Source organism: Ictidomys tridecemlineatus, chromosome X, assembly GCF_052094955.1.
Source record: "Ictidomys tridecemlineatus isolate mIctTri1 chromosome X, mIctTri1.hap1, whole genome shotgun sequence".
Lineage (NCBI taxonomy): Eukaryota > Metazoa > Chordata > Mammalia > Rodentia > Sciuridae > Ictidomys > Ictidomys tridecemlineatus.
This window is the reverse complement of record NC_135493.1, coordinates 13,557,364-13,575,307: the sequence shown is the minus strand read 5'-3', so window position 1 is coordinate 13,575,307 and position 17,944 is coordinate 13,557,364. Positions and strand designations below refer to the sequence as shown.

General features: G+C 38.2%; 1 long non-coding RNA gene across 1 annotated transcript in view; it reads right to left on the bottom strand.

Moving 5' to 3' along the window:
* Positions 1–4,236: 4,236 nt before the first annotated feature.
* The window catches only part of LOC144371604 (uncharacterized), a 138,997-nt gene continuing 125,289 nt past the window's right edge, over positions 4,237–17,944 (bottom strand). Inside the window, exons 3-4 of the long non-coding RNA XR_013431572.1 lie at positions 13,681–13,792; positions 4,237–4,545 (exon numbers count right to left, since the gene is read on the bottom strand). This is a non-coding gene — a long non-coding RNA (uncharacterized LOC144371604). The remainder of the gene's footprint in view (positions 4,546–13,680; positions 13,793–17,944) is intronic.

Genomic DNA, 17,944 nt, shown 5'->3' with positions numbered 1-17,944 from the left:
TTTAATTTTAGATCATTAAATCTGGCAGGAATTTTAGAGATCAATGTCCAACCTCTCTTTGTGCACACTGGGACTCTGAAGCTCAGCTTTGCAAAAGGACATCTCAATATCACTCAGTTAGTGATAGAGCAGAATTAAAACCATGTTCTATTGCTCTGTTCTCTCTTTTATCCCTTCCTTCTGAGCTTCAAATTTATCTGCATATCATTTTCCAAACCATTCCAAAGGCATTCTCCCCACCTTAATGGGCAGTTAGAATGGAGACAGCTACATGTTTTAAAAATCATTAAATCATATTTGTATTTCAAGTAATATGATTCCCATTTGGAAATGAGTAAAAATGCCAAGATAAGCCAAAGCCCTTTTGCAGACCAGATTCTCTTTCCAGACTTCAGCCAGATCACTGTTGGCAGGGGCAGACTGGCTGTAGCATTTGTTAACCCTCAGTGGTAACTCAAATGTTTCTAAGCCATTAGGTCAGGAAATGCAAGTTTTTGTCTCGGCTGGCTGTGTGACCTGAGCACTGGGTTGTCGAGCCAAAGTGTGGACTGTGACTGCTATAGTTTAAAATGAAGCAATCTGGATCAAATGCCAAATGGATAGGGATTAAGAACCTTGAAAAAGTATATGGCCCTTGACATAGAAATTCAATTTCTAGGGAATTATTCTTTGGAAATAATAAGATTGATATACAAATGTGTATAAAAGGGGAATACAGAAATGCTACTTATTACAGTAAAATTGGAAATAATTTAATATTTAATGTATTTCTTTACAGTGAAATGTTATATAACTACTAAAAGTAAAAATAGATTTGTGATGACAAATATTTTCATAATTGATCAAAAGTCAGTTTATGAAATAGTGTGTGAATGCCTTCGTGTATAAAAAGTGACAATCAGAAAGAATAAGTGAGTGAAAGGAAGATCAGTAAAGTAGAGGAAGAAAAATAGGAGAAGGACAAAAGAAAGGAAAGTGGGGAGAAAGAGATTGAAATCAAATTCCATGTATATGTGATTTCATCAAAATTAACTCACTATGCATAAATATAATGCTGTAAGAAAAATAGTGTGTGAATGATAATGCCATGTTTGTAAATTTAAAAACACATATATTTCTATATGGATAGGAAAAAGATAAGAAATTCATGTTCTCAAAACATCAACTGTGCATTTTTTTCCTCCCTTTATTTGTCTATATTTTGCATCTCTTCCTCAAAGAATATGCCTAATTAAAAGGTTTAATGCTGAGCTGGGGATGTAGCTCAGTGGTAGAGTGCTTGCCTGGTGTGCACAAGGCCCAGGGTTTGATCTCCAGAATCATAAAGCTGAAAAAATGGATCCTGAGCAAACTGAGCAGTGCTCACCAGAGGAAGATGGAATATAACTTTATGATGAAAGCTGCTTTGGCTTTCTGGAAGGTACTGTGGAGGAATACAGTTTTAGACAGATAGGTTCTGAGAGCTTAGGAGCCATTGCCCAAAGGCACTGTGTTTGGCCCACATATTCACAAGAAACATCCAGCATGGGTGCCCCCAATAAGTACTCTATAAATGTTTAATGACTGAATAATGATAAACAGATACACAGTTATTAGTAACTTATTAAGAAACATTTTCTTTTGTTTTAGTCCCAGGGATTGAACCCAAGGGGTGCTTAACCATTGAGTCACATCCCCAGATATTTTTTTTTTATGTTTTATTCTGAGACAGGGTCTCACTGAGGTGCTAGGGCCTTGCTAAATTGCTTAGGCCGGCTTTGAAATTGTGATTTTCCTGCCTCAGCTTCCAGAGCTGCAAGTATTATTACAGGCATGCACCACCATGCCCAGTGAAGAAACATCTTTTTACTTAATACAGCAGAGGCAAAGCCTGCATGATTTCAGATAAATCTGTAAATTAATATTCCATAAAGAAACACTTCATTTACAACATTCTGATATTTTCAAATAAATACATACACAAAGAGGTTACTTCCCAACTTCCCTTGAGTTTGTGGGAAAGTATGCCTCCAACCCCAGAATATTTTAAAGATTAACTGCATTAAAATTATTTCTCATCTTTATGAGTTGATGAAAATCAAGTTTGCTTTAAAAGGGTCTGAAATAGCCAGCCTTAATCTAGTTCTCATTCTAGCACTGACCACCTTTGGGCTATTGAACAGGTCATGACCACCCAACACCTGAAAGCCTCCATATATACAAAACACCATCCAGATCTAAGAGTAATGACTCCAGAAGTGAATAATAACTACAATAAGCCTGTATTACCTTTTGATTTTAAATATAGATGTTCCTGTGTGCTCTTGTTCTATCTCAATTGGAGTTTCTAGCATTGAATATATAAATTCAATGGGTTGATTCTTCTTGGATTGACCTTCATGGGTCAGAGTCACTGTTGAAGGATTGGAAGGATAGGTTTATCTCCAGAAAGACCCAGGAGGACTGGTGGTAAGGAAGAAGACCCCCTCTCTGTTCAGTGGTGGCCACCATACATACTAGACTACTCTTTGAAAAATTATCTCTCCAATATTTCACCAATTGTGTTGATCAAGCACTTGCACATACATAGGTGGTATTAATACATTGGTTTCTACTGCTTCAACTAGCTGTACATGAGAAAGAAATGGCCTCACTCAAAGTTCTGTTGATTCCTTTTCAGGAGTGAGAAGAGAAGAAGAAAAGGAAGGATATAGAAAAATGAAACAAGAATCATGGCTATTCGCTTCACCATATATCTGATTCCTCCTTATAACTGATTTTGTATTATGTGTGGTAATAGGGATTGAACTCAGGGGTGCTCTACCCCTGAGTTATATCCCCATCTCTTTTTTATTTTTTATCTTGAGATAGGGTCTCCCTAAGTTGCTGACACTGACCTTGAACTTGTGAGCCTATATCAGCCTCCTGAGTCACTGGGATTATAGGCATGCACCACCATGCCCAACTAGTTCATTATGATATATTCTTGTATGCACTTAGTATGCTTTACTCAATTGATCTCCTTCTATTATTATTTTAATTAGTGCATTATATATGTGTATGTATATGGATATATAATGCACTAATTATATATAATACATATATACACACATCTAAAAATTAATTGTGGTATATTTGTATGTGGACATAGTATAATTTGGTAGGGTTTGTTCCCCAGTACCTCTCCATGCTCTCCTCTCCTGCCTCCCTCTTGATCTCCTTTCTCTATTCTATTGTTCTTCCTTCTGCTTTTTGAGCAGAGACATATTTCTAGGCTTTGGAGGGTCGTGGGTTTAATAGAAAGAGAGCAGGTTCTGGAGATAAAACAGTTTGGTTTGAAGACCTGGCCTTGTCACTTACCAGATTTTTGGCCTTGTGAAAATAAATAAATCTCTCCAAGTCTTAATCATTATACCATCACTGAGATAACTATAATGCACCTTTCTCATAGAGCTACTGGGAACCATAAATAATTTGTGTAAAAGTGATCGGTATGAAACTTGTTGTAGGATAGCTGCCCAATAGAGGGTCTCTCTTTTAAAAATACTGGAAGTCTAATCGCTAAATGTGGGACTTCCTTCTCTAGCCAGTCCACATCTCTCAGATATTTAACCTGGCAAAACAGAAGAGAGAAGGCAATGAGATTAGAGAGCTAAGAAGGACCTGAAAGCCACTAAAGGGCTTTGGCTATTATTCTGAGTGAAGTGGAAGAATATATGGGAATAATATTAGTACCTAACTCCTCGGTTTTTTTTTTTTTGAAGATTAAGTGAAATAACATGTCAGTGCTTAGCCCAGCAGCTGGCACATACACGCCAGCTATTATCATAAATAGTCCTGATATTATTTAGTATTCCTGTTCTGGAGACATGAAAGTATTAATGACTGAATGAGAAGAAAGAGGAAAGAAATTATGGAGAGCCTCTGTCTGACCTCAGATTTTTCAGTCAGTTAGAAGGTGAGCAAGGGTTACTATAGGTGGATGTGTGACAATAAGATGAGATCATGCCTGTAAAATTGTTTCCAGAGGAGAAAGATGTCCTGCAAATTTAAGTCACTATTATTTTGAAAACCAAATACCAGGCTTCGAAATACAGCCTACCTCTCTCCAATATCTAGTTATGTCTCCATAGTACAGAAAAAAAAAACCCAACTGTTTATATGCAGTAGTATTTCTGGTAACTGAACTTATTAGTTTAAAAGACAATATTTACAGAGCTCACAAAATAGTGTGCACACTGTCCACAGAGACCCGTTTTAATTAAAGCTCTACCTTTAAAATTCATTAAAGTAATCAGTTCTAAGCGATTAGGAAACCTGCATATTAGATTTCACCATGTGAGAGCCTCAGATTTCCTTCTGCAGGTGCAGGAAGCAGTGATTTAAACAATTGTAAAGATCTCTTCTTTCATTTGATTTCAGTTTTATTGAAAGGCACCGAATGGATAGCCTCAGGAATTTCACTTCGTTATTAGGCATGAATAGCTCAGATGCCTGTTATGTAGATCACCTCATTACTATTGTCACCTGGGCAGAGTTGTGATTCAGAAGCTGGTGCTGGTTCTCCTGAGGAAGAAGGGATAGAGAGGTGGCAGTTAACTGTTGAGTGACAAAACATCACAAAGAGCCTTTGCTTTTTCACTCTGAATCCCTGGTCATTTCACAAGAGGGATAGTGGGAAGAGCTCAGTGAGGTGGCTTAGAGTGGTGATGACAACAATAACAACAGAAACCACAACCACCATAGCTATTACCACTACAGTGTGTGGGGCACTGACCATGTGTTAGGTACATAAGTTATGTTTTGTGTGCCTCATAGCAACACTATCAGGTAGGCACTCTTGTCATTTTTATTTCTTAGATGAGGCTCAGAATGGCTAGGTCACTTGCCAGGAAAGCAGTGTAGAAACAAAAGGATTGGCCTTAGAATTCCCTTGGAATTACATTCTATATGTGGGTTCTGTGGCTTAATTCCCCTGGGCTTTAGTTGCTTATATAAAAAATAGCCATGATTAATGTCCACCCTTAGAGGGTTGTGGTAAGGATCAAATGAGGCAACATAAAACATTTAGCATAGAGCCTAGCCCAGAGGATATACAGATGTGGAGTAGTGATTCATGTCATGAGACTGAAATGTGGCACCACCAGCAACCTTGTACCCCAATTATCTACCTTGCAACCATGACTGGGAGAGTGGGAAGGAGGCAAGAAAGGTGTCCTGCAAAGAGGGGATTTAAATCAGCTTGTGTTGGGGATGTAAAATAGCCCTAAGACTGAGGGCCATGTGGCAGCAGATAACAACCCTCTTCTCACAGATCATGTGAAGTAGAGCTTTTCTGGAAAGCACTAAGGCAGGGATACTAGGTACAAGAGGATAGCAAAGAACAATGAGCCCAGGGAGGTGACGGTTTACTCTGAGAGGGACCTTGGCCACTTCTATCACTGCCCTATGGAAAGACTAAGAAACATCTTTAATGGCATTTGTGTCCAGCCTCCTCAGTTTCCATGTGAGGGTACCAAAGATTCATGATTTGAAGTCCCATAGTTTTAAGTATATTCCATTATCTTTATTGTCCAGAGAACAAATCTCTACACTCAAGTTCAAGATGACTCTGCCACCTTACTAATTGCAAAACTCTAATAAAACTACCTAATAACTTTATGCCCCAGTTTCTTCTTCTGTAATGAAGCACTCCACAGAATCTTTCAAGGACTAAGTGAGAAAATTTCTATAAAATGCTTAGTACAGTACTTGGCACCTGGTACACATTCAATACCTAGAGGTTTCTTCTTATCCTTCCCTAATTCTCTGGAACTTTATTCCCCCATCAGAATCATCTTCTCTGCTGTCCCCACCTTTCTTTCCCTTAAAAGCTATCCTTCAAAGTTTCCCTAGATGCTTGCTGATGCTCACCCCTGTTATTTGTGTCAGTTTAGCCCTCACTATTACGCCCACATTGGTGAAATGTCTACTCTGTAGCCCTCTGGAAAATGGAGGGCCTCACTCAGTGTTCCTGTTCTAGAAGCTACTTTTGGGATAGCTGAGCCCCAAAAGGATTAAATCCAGGAGTCTCCTGAGGGCAGGCCTGCCTTACCAGCTGTGGCTTCTCCTGTTGAGAATCTGTAGTATGCCTCTTGCAGGCATGACATTCATAGCAGGCTCTTACAGTAACCTTTCTCATTGTCCCTAAGGCAAGGCTGGCATCTATCCCTGAACCAGACTCATTCCTTCAGTAGGCCCTGATCTGGGCATTGAGCATACAGTGGTAAGCAAGATGGATACAGGGTATGCTTTCAGGGATCCAAAATGACAGTCAATTAAACAAGAAATCAAAATACAAGGTTATTAGAGCTATTTACTACTTAATTAACTAGTATGGATTGAGCCAATATTTTGTGCCAAGTCCTATGCTAGGTGTTAGAATCATGCTGATGAATCAAAAGACACTGTCCCCTTACAGTCTAGCAAAGGGACTTAATAATTATAATTACATATTTCTTATTATAACCACTTGATTGGCATCTAAGTGATGAGAAGAACTGGGTAGCTAGAGCAGAGAATGGGGATCTGACCCAGGGGAGAGGATCAGTGAGGTTTCCCCAAGGAAGTAATATGTGACATGAGCTCTGAAGGATGCAGAGTTATTTAGGTGTCTTTGTTTTGTGTTGTTATAATAAAATACATGAGGTGAAGTAGTTTGTAAAGAAAAGAGGTTTATTTAGCCCATGATTCTGGTTCCTGTCAAGTCCAAAAAGCATGTGTTGGCATCTGATGAGGGCTCTCTGGCCATATTATAATACAGCAGAGAAACAGAAAAGGAAGTGGACATGTGCAAAAGGAGAAGTGAGAGACCAGGAAGGGGCCAGGTTTGCTCTTTTATAACAACCTACTTTCATGGGAAATAACTTGGTTCCTGTGATGATTAAATTAATCATTTCCAAGGGTGTTGTTGCCTATAGGATGTGATTTGATCTTGAAGGCCCTACCACCTCTGTGCCTTCACATTGGGGGACCAAACTTCCAACACATGAAACTTTGGGACATAAACTTCATTCAAACCATAGCACTAGGCAAAGGCAGAAGGAAGCAGGGTAGTGGGTGGGAGAAACCACTCAAGGAGGAGGAAAAATAAGGGAAGGTTCCAACAAAGGAAATCATATAATAAATTTCAGGAGTTGAGAGGTGACCAGTGTGTCTGGGGGTAGTCACCAAAGGAAGATATGGTACAAAATGATGTGATGAGCTTGCGAGTTTAGAATAACCAAGGTCTTGTGTCCATCGTAAAGGATTCAGACTTTCTTTTCAGGGTAATGGGGAGCTGTTGATGGATTTTAAGCCAAATAGTGATGCTGTCTGAATTATGTTTTCAAAAGATCTGGCCACTATGTGTAGAATGGATTGTGGGAAGGCAGACCAGAACGAAAGTGCAGAGACAAGTTAGGATGCTGTTATCCAATAAGGGATGATAATAGCATGGACTAGGGTGATGGTGAGAGGTTAACTTGAGATAGATTGTCAGAATTATACCTGGAAACACATGGTGACTAATTGGATATGGAGCGAGAGAGAGAGGGGTCAGGAATGGCTCCTCGCTTTCAGATTTTCATACCAAGTGGATGATGGAGCTGATTACTGAGATGGGGAAACCCAGGAGGAAGAGCAGGTTTGGGATGGGGTGAGAGGATGGTGAGGTCATTTTTAGATGTTGAACTGAGGTTCCTTTGGGACATGGAACTGTGCAGTTTTACACGTAAATCTGGAACTCAGAGGAAAAGCTGCCAACTGAAGATAGAAATCTGGCTGCTGTCAGTTCAGTGCAAAGGTAGTAACTGAAACCAAGGAGTGAATGAATTCACCTAGCAAGAGTGGAAAGTGAGCACAGAAGAGAACCAAAGATAGAACTCCAATAATCTGCAACAGCTAAAAGTCAGAATAAACTTAGGAAACTGAGAAGAACTAGCTAGGAAAGAGAGTGCTTTAAGGAGGGAATGGTCTATAGTAACTACTGGGACAGATGTCAAGTACATGAGAACTGGAAAACAGCCATTAGATTTAGCAACACAGATGGAATCATACAGGGTGAAGAAACAGCCCAGCTCTTCCTGTTCTCCGCTTTAGCTGAGATGCATTCTTTTGGTGACTGGCCTTAAGTTGTGGAATCCAGCTTCTTATTCTTTTCCCTCACCAGTACTGTGGATTGAACCCAGAGGTTCTTTACTACTAAGCTACATCCCCAGTCCTTTTATAATTAACTAACATTGATTTTATGGTACTGAGGATTGAACCTATGGGCACTTTACCACTGAGTTACACCTCAAAACCTTTGACTATTTATATATTTACTTACTTTGTGGTACTGGAGATTTGAAACCAATGGTGTTTTACCACTGAGCTACACCCCAGATCTTTTCATATTTATTTTAATTAATTATGGTACTGCAGATTGAACTCAGGGGCACTCCTACTGAGCTACATCCCCAGCCCTTTTCATTTTTAATTTTGAGACATGGTCTCGAAAATTTGCTGAGGGTCTCATTAAGTGTCTTGCTAAATTGCCAAGCTGGCCTTGAATTTGCAATACTCCTGCCTCAGCCTTCCCAGTAACTGGGATTATAGGTATGCACCACCACACCCAGCCCCTTTGCCCTTTCCTAAACCCACCAATGTGTTCGGAAAATACCAGTGACAAGGCCACCACCAGTACAGTTCATCTAGTCCTTCAGGTCTCTGGGTTACTACCAATTGGTTGGTGTTCCAAGTATCATTTTTATAACTACCACTTATCACTAATTTGGTCCTAATTCTGGCTTCATGCAGTTTTCCTTTTAAAGGCTAATAGTTATGCATTAGCTACAATTTATGCCAACAATTACTTTTGAAGGGCTCAGCAATGATAGTTTTCAATCCTGTAGTATAAAATGTGTTTTCAGAGCTATTATAATCACATAATTATATAAATAAGTGAATGAACAAATTTTTCAAAGCAAAATGCTCTTAGGCTTCAGGTACACTATCTTATCTCTAGAATTACAGGTACTTTCTCTTTCAGGTACCTCCCAGTAATGTCATTACCTCCATATGGATACATAAAAATTAAAGCACAAAGCAAAACTACTAAAGCAGCAGATAAAAAAATTCAAGGTCCATCCTAGGCAGGAAATTTGATGATGCAAAAGTCATTGAGAAATAGACAGTTATTTAAAACCACAAAAATGCATAATTAATTCAAACTTGGAGAAACTTGGAGAATGCAAGATCATAATTCAATTTTTGTTTCAGAAGTAGTTGTTATATGGGCTGGGGTTGTGGCTTAGCAGTAGAGTGCTCTCCTAAATCTTGCGAAGCCCTGGGTTTGATCCTCAGCACCATATAAAAATTAATAAATAAAGGTACTGTGTCAAACTACAACTAAAAAAAATATTTTTGAAAAGTAGTGGTTATAATTTGGATATTAGGTATTCCCAAAGATTCCTGCTAATGCAGGAACATTCAGAGGTGAAATGATTAGATTATGAGAGCTGTGACCTAATCAGTCCATCCTAGCTATAATGGGCTCACTATGTGGTAACTGTGGGTAGGTGAGGTGTGCCCAAAGAAGGTGGGTCATTAGGAATGTGTCCTGGCAGGGTATACCTTCCATGTGACTCCTTCCCCCTCCCTCTGCTTCCTGACCCTACCAGGAGCTGAGTAGCTTTACCCTCTGGGCCCTTCCCCCATGATATCCTGCCTCACCTGGGCCCATGGCAATGGAATCAAGCATCTATGGACTGAGACCACTGAAATCATCAGCCCCAAATAAATTTATCCTCATCTAAGTTGTTTTTGTTAGGTGTCTTGGTCACAACAATACAAAGGCTAACTAAAACAGTAGTTGTTATTTTCTTATATAGGAAAGCAGAGCATATTGAGAGTGGATTTACCTCTTTATAGAAGTTACTCCTTAACATCTCCTGTGAGGATTCTCATTAAGTTTAATTTTAAAGATGCCATTGCTGACTATTTAACATTTGGACAAAATGGTTCCCTCCTACTCACTAGTTGTATTTGAATCTGTTAGGAATAAATTGAGCTGTATCTACCCAGGTTGACATCTCAAAAATGCCATATGATCGTGGGTACTAATGATTAGTCCAGATATGAAGTGTGTGTATTCTATATTGTGCACTTAGTGGCATGAAGCCTGGCAGCACCTTCAGGGAGTTTTGCCCACTGTTCTGGGCACCAGGCTCTACTCAGAAACTTGGAGAATACACCTTCTCAGCCAGCTGGACAGTTTGTACTCACAACTCTTCAGCTCAATTTACAAATAACTTTTAAAACAATTACCATGTAGCACTTTGCCCTCTCAACAATCTACTCTATCTCCATTAGCTTTCCTGGGACTTATTTTCTTACTTCAGATAATTTTTTTTTTCTAGAGTTCCTGCTTCTCCTTGGCTGGTTCCTTGTTCTCCCAAGGTTTGCTGGTGTGTGTCCTTGTTATTTCTATCCTTGTTATTTTATGGAAAGCCCTCTCATTTAAGAAAGAGACTTTGTGGGATTGCCAGCCCTCTTCATGTAATGTCTACTCACAAAGAAAAACACCCTTCCCTTATAAAGTCCCTTTTTCTCTTTTATTGCTGGTGATAATGAAACATAACTTCATTTGAATAGCAACAATTGCTTTGTCCCCAAACTACTCTCCTTCCAATTCCACTTAAAAATTGGTACATTCTTTTTTTAGAAGACTACATCCTAAATCTCCATCATTCTCCCCAGTCTTTGTTTATGTCTCATGTATCTCAAAGGGACCATAGAAGCATAACACACAAATTAGCACACTGAGAAGCAAAGAGCCCCCAACATCCATAAGCAATTGTTTTTAAAGGCAGAACTTTTCTGATTTCAACAGACTCATTTTTTAAAGATTTGAATATCCTAATTCCAGTTTAAAAATAAGAGAAAACTCTTCCTCCACTATTTGGAAAGCACAGGGACAATGAGAGTACTTCGTTTTGTAAAGAAAAAGCAAAAAAAAAAAAAAGTACCATTATCTTGATCTTTGGAACCTGGCTTCCCTTTTATTTAAAGATCTGCTTGATTATTATTGTGGTCAGTTTTGAGAGTCCCCTGAAAAGTTTCCAAAGTTGGATGTTACAATGTTAAGAGACTCTAAGGAAAAGTCAATATTTCTCAAGACTCAATAACAATGAAGAGAAACAATGGGATATGAATTTCTAGGTGAGCCATGTTCTAAAATGAGTAGCTTATAAATAAACAATATGCCTCTGATTGTGGTATTACTAATATTCTTTCTTTGAGAAAATTCTAGCCACAAAACTCAGAACAATGCAGACAGAGCATATTTGCATTACAAAAGGCTTTTTCAGATTATAAAAGAATTCTCCACAAGGCTTCTTTAATGAGAACATTTGTACAAGAATTCTGTTTACCAAAATAAAAACATCAATCTGTATCAGAGTTATAGAAATGCTCTAATGGGTAATATGAGATGCACCCTGTTAGATGATTTATCTTGGGTCAGCTGGGATGGAAAGCCACACTCAAGAATGTGCTGGCTGGCTCCACCAGGACCCTGGAATCCACTGAGTAATTCTAAGCTCATGTTTCCCAAATATCCTTATCTGTTTTTTGAGTGTACCTGTGTGGAAGAGTGAAGAAAAGAATGTTTCAGGATATTTCAACTTGGAGATAAAATCTAACTTAATCCTGTGTCATCCTGAGCTTCAGGAATCATACCACACCAACCCTTTCATTTTACAGCCTCTTAGCCACCAAAAAATTGGGGAGTTAAGTGGCCAGTACCCTCAAACTCATGGAGTTTGACATTAACACGTAACTGCAGAGACCAGATTCTATATCACTGCTCATGTTGGGTCTGTATAAAAACTGCTTTAAGTATCCATTTAAAATATTTGCTAGTGATTGGCTAAAAACATCAACAAAGGTTCTTTTCTGATATAAGCTCCAATTTGTGAATGGAATCTCTATCAAACAAGGCTATGTAGTAGTCTCAGTACTTATTTAAGGAAGCTCGAAAATGTATTACAGTGATGCTAGATTTTGTCCCACTCAGAAGTTTACAGAAAAAGAAGCAAATAACATAAAACAGGGCCATTTTGTAATTCGTGAAAGAGGAAATCAGTTAGCAACCTTTACCATTAGTCACTCATCCTACTGTTATGGGACAGCTTTTCTTTTCATTTCAACTGGGAGAAAAATAGTAAGAAACCAAGTGAGCACCACATAAACATGGACAGGGTCCCCTGATCTGGAGATGAGCTACAGGCAGCTGGAAGCAGTTGAGCATATTATTAGAAAGAGCCCGTGGAGCTTGGCAGCTAGTAGACCTGGGTGTGAATCTGAGCTCCACCATTTATTTTCTGTGGAACTTGAGCAAGTGACTACATCTCTCTAATGATATGATTCCTCATCTGGGAAATTGAGAGGATACTTCAACCTTGCAGGGTTGCTATAAGTTAACAAGATGTATAGGTAAAAGGTTTAAAGAACACAAAGCCTGACAAACAGTAGGTTCTCAAGAAATGTTGAATTAATGAATGACTACATATAAATATTGAATCTAAAGCTATCTCTTTAATTCTTTATGAAGCTTAAGCAGGGTCAAGAGAGCACTTATAGTTGTGACATAATTAAAATTAGGCAGAGCATTAGGCTTTTGATGCAAATTTTAAACTCAGGATTTGATTTTCAGATTACATTTACAGTAAGTTAACAAAGATGATCTAATCAAAGCCTGGAAGCAAAAAAAGAGTTAAGATTAAGTATAGGTGATTGCCATTAATGGATGTTACAAATATAAGTTCTGCAGTTAAGACCAGGCGTTGGGGCCACATAACCAGTGCTCACAATGATAGTGCATCTTCTTTATATACAACTTACCTGAGGGGAAAAAATGTGTCCCCTGAAGAACGTACTCTTCTTATTACCTCAAAAGTGTAGTAACCATAAAAGACTTTTCCAATCACTGTCAGTTACTGAACCCTTTTCTTTAAGAGAATGAAGAATCAAATGTTTTCCCTTTCAAGTCTGCCATGCCTCATCTGAGGGGTTTCAGGAAAAAGGTAACCCCTTCTGAACTTCTTGTAAGAATTACGACCCTTGGCTTGTCTTCTTCATCTCGTCTTGGATATTAGTTCAATGAGAAACACATGACTAGAAATAGATGGCATTAACAGGTATTCCATAAAGCAAAGAAAAACAGCATGAAACTTGCTTTGGGTTAATGTATCTCTTTGCTTCATCCAGTGTCAGAGGGGAGGAAAGAGCTTTCATATTCAAGCTGTACCAACAACCTTTTCCCTGCTCCCCAATTGAATTTGCCTTATCTCAGGTAAGTATGCCTTATTTTCCTGACATGCCCTCTCCAAGAGTCAAGGTAGCCTTTCTCTCTTTTTATTTACATGTAAGAAGATCTATTGCCTGGTGCCATAGAAGCATACTGTGGAATCCAAGGTTCTCTTTATATACGGACTCCATTTGGGCTATCCCAGACCTCTTCAGGAAAGCATGAGGATCAGGCCATATTTGTCCTTTGACTACACTAACGGCCAAGAAGTTCTTTCTGACCTTCTGTAGTGCATCTGCCACATGCTCTACTCAATGTAATTTTTCATCAAGCATTTATTGAACACCACAAGTGAGAAACACTTATTTGATTGGCAAATTTAGACAGATTACCTGGATATTCCCAACTCCGTTCAGTCTTCCTTTGTCTTGGGAGCGATCTCACTGATGAGAGCAGGTGTTGCAATCTGCTCCTCCTGGTGGGCACCCTGTCTTCCTGTGCTGCCTGTATTTAAGTGGAAAAGTCAGCCTTATTTCTGAAATTCACTTATCAGAAACTTTGTCTTGCCCATCAATCTAGGTTCTCTAGCGTGACCTCCATCACTGATGAAGTAGTAAATCCCATACAACACTGTTCTATGTATTTTCCAACTTGTTCAGAATGTGGATGATAAAATGAAGTGGTATTCATTGGGGTTTGGGGGCGTCCCCCACAAGCACCAACTACATGCCAGGCACATAGTCTACAATGCACACATATAATGGTAAGCATCATAAACAGAGGTCTTGTCTTCATGGAGCTAATATATCTAAGTCTCCCAGGAGATATATTTGGAGAAAATTGCATTTCTCTCCCCATGACTTTTATGACATGTTATCTCCATGGAGTAGATCACTGGGGAAGTCCCCCAGCCATATGATATCTGCAGCATAGCCAGATATTCTGCCCTGCTTTCTGCTCATGCCTTTTTCCAAGATGGCTTTGCTAAGAGTTATGTTCCTTATGGATGTAACTGCTACTGGAATAGAGATGGAATCCTGCCTGCCACACCTAATGTTGAAACTTGGCACTTTTTTTTCCTTTTCAAAATGTGTTCTCTTCTTGTTTATAGATCACATCAATGCCCTGTGGCAGAGTCAAAGCTTTTGAAGGTTTACTCTTTAGGATTCAGGATTACTTCAAAGCCCTGGAAACTTTAAGCTTTGACCAAATATCAGATATAAATTTCCAAATAAAATCATAAAGTCCAAAAATATTCCATATGGTGCACTGTGCTTAGAGTTCTGAGGCTGTTAAATGTTGTTAGGTATGCATGCATGTCTGGAACCACAACCTGGAGCCATTACAGGTATGCCTCTTTTCAAAAAAGGTTTTCATTAGTGCATAGTTATACATCATATTAGGGTTCATTTTAACATAATCATACCTGCAAGGGTTATAGTTGGCTCCATTTCAGTCCCCAGTACTTCCCCTTCCCCTCCCTTCCTCCTACCCCCTCTTTCCCTTCCTCTACAATACTGGTCTTCTTCATATTTATTTATTATTTTTAATTGGTGTTTTGTATATATACATAAAGGTGAAATTCACTGTGGTATGTTCATATATGTACATAAAACAATTTGGTCAATTTCATTCTGCACTTCCTCCCTTTTCTCATATGCCTCATTTTACCGTGTTTTGCTTTATTGTGGTTTGCAGATATTTTGAGTTTTACAAATTGAAGGTTTGTGGCAATCCTGAATCAAATGAGTCTATAAGCACCATTTTCCAACAGCACAGATGATTGTTAGCATTTTTAGCAATAAAGTATTTTTAAATTAAAATATGTACATTGTTTTCTAGACATAATGCTATTGCATACTCAATAGACTATGTATAGGGTAAGCATAACTTTTAAATATACAGAAAAACAAAAATTCATGTAACTGACTTTATTATGATATTTGCTTTAGTGCAATGGTTTGGAATCAAACTTGTAATATCTCCAAGGTATACCTGAATAATTTTACTGGATGTATTGAGGTTACCTCTAATAAGTACTCTCAAGCAATGTGCTTTTACCAAGTGCCAGCAATGTGCCCCAAGGTGTAGTAACTGTCAACTCCTGCTTATCCCAGCTCTGCCCAACTTTAGTTATTAAAAGCCTATATATTGCAGAGGAGGATACAGGCAGCCCAATCTTTACCAGGGATAGATTTTTTTCCTCATTTTTTTTTTTGTGGGGGCGGGGGGGAGTATACCAGGATCACTTAACCACTGAGCCATATTACCAGCCTTATTTATTTATTTATTTATTTATTTATTTGTTTGTTTATTTATTTTACTTTGAAACAGGCCCTCAGTAAGTTGCTGAGGCTGGCTTTGAATTTGTGATCCTCCTGCCTCAGTCTCTCCAAGCTGCTGAGATTACAGGCATGTTCCACTGCACCTGGCCTTTTTCTCATTCGCTGCCTGAAACTTGCTCTCATATCTAAGATGAGACTTTGGGCATTCATGTCACATGAAATACAGCCTCCCCTCTGAACTTCGTTATATGTACTCAATCAGTTTCTAGTTACCATTCCCAGGCTTCCCCTGATATAGGAGCATGGCTCTGATCCCACTATTCACATTTATTTCATACTCAAGAATTTACATGATATCCAGCTTTGCGATTTTTTTCCCCACGTGCTACATGGTTATTCTGTCAAAGTCACAGTCATTTGTTATCTAAGACTAATCTCAATTGGAGATAGAACTGAGGATTTTAAAGGGATTGGAAATAAAAGACCAGGTAAGAAGAAATTAGTAATAATTATTTTAGAGGAAGAGATAAAGATATGGTCTGCTTTATATATTTTTCTTCTCCATCACTAACCATAATATATGTTAATTGTGATAATGATTTTCTGAATCATAAATCTTTAAGACACATAGCTGATTAAACAAATATTTAAACCACTTGCATTGTGAAAGACACTCAGAATTTGTAATAATGGCAAACAGTGATGTTTATATTTTGATTACTTGTGGCAGGGTTAAAATTTCAAAAGTACAAGTTCCAAATATATAACCAGTGACTGAAATGGGATAAATGTAAGACCACAGGGAGTGGTGGGGATATTGGTGAAATGGAGTATGCTTGCCCTATTTAAATGCTTACCAGTTCATGGAGGGCATCATATTAATCAGAGTAAGTGAGACTCAGAAAGTAAAAGGTCATTTGTTTTCTCTCATTCATGGAAGCCAGAGGAAAAAAATGGAAAAGAAAAGTCTCATAAAAACAAAACAGAAACTAGTAGGATAGAGGAAGGCAGGCAGAGGGAGGGGGAGGACAAGGGAAGGTATTGAGGAAAGAACTTGACCAAAGTATGTCATTTATGTGCATGTACAAATGTGTCAAATGGAACCCACTATTCTATGTAATTGTTATATACCAATAAAAATGAAGTTTCTACATATAAAAACATAAAGACTTATCAGTTAAACTGAATCAAACTATGGGATTTAGGGTGGATTAATTCTAAGAGACACCAGTTTGCAAAACTTAAGTTTACAAAAATTGTCCATTCGCAAAACTTCAGGTTTTAAAAAATCTCTATAGCTAATAATCTTCTAAATATAATTATTCACATACAGCTTCTTTACACAACCATAGTAACAATGGAAGATACACTAGAATCAGGATCAGAAGACCTGATTTCTGCTTTAGATCTAAAACTGTGCTCTGTAGTACTGAATCAGTCCCTTCTCTGCTTCTTACTATGTAAATTTTTAATTGAAATTTTGCATATGTGATGTGATGTGTTGATATACATACATACTCTGAACTGATTACTAGAGTCAAGCTAATTCATATATCCATCTCTTCATATAGCTACCATTTGTGTGTGTATGTGTGTATGTGTGTGTGTGTGTGTGTGTGTGTGTGTGTGTGTGTGTGTGTGTGTATGTGTTGAGAACAGTTAAGATCTAACTCTTGGAAAATTCCAAGTACACAATAGAGTATTATTAATTATGGTTCCTACACTGTACATTGGATCTCTAGAAAGACTTTATCTGTAAATCACCTGTACTAGATGGCCTCTAAAGCACCAAAGCCACTTCATCTCTAACATTCTTTGTTCTATTTTCTAATATAAGAATGAGATTCTGGGAAAGAGGAAGAGAAAATATTAGAATACCAGTATTTACTTCCATGATGTGCAAATAACATGTCCATGATAATGATTTCAAAGAATAAATTCTATTAATATTCATGACAAGCAATTGAACTCTGTGTTCTTGTGTATAAATGGTTTGGGGCTAGATATGGCAAGAAAGGGCAAGAGACAGAGTTCCATTTTGCTTTTTTATTTCCAATAATGCTGATATGTAAGTCTAACTCATGAATAATTGTGAGCAGAGAAACAGGAAATGGATGCTGGCTAAGCAGTTTTTATTCACCATTAATTGATTAGTCATACCTTCATTCAACAAATAATGAGGACCTCAGCTTCTGGGGGTGCTGGGATAAGTGAGCAAGTTTTTTTGCCTGGTGGAGCTCAATGATAAGCATTAAGAGGCATCAGGTTTCACTGAAAATTATAACAGCAGGGAGGTGGTGGCTGAGGTGTTTCCAAATGGTGTCTTCCCTTCAGGTATAAATCAGTTTTATTCAGCTTGGTTCTGGAGTCA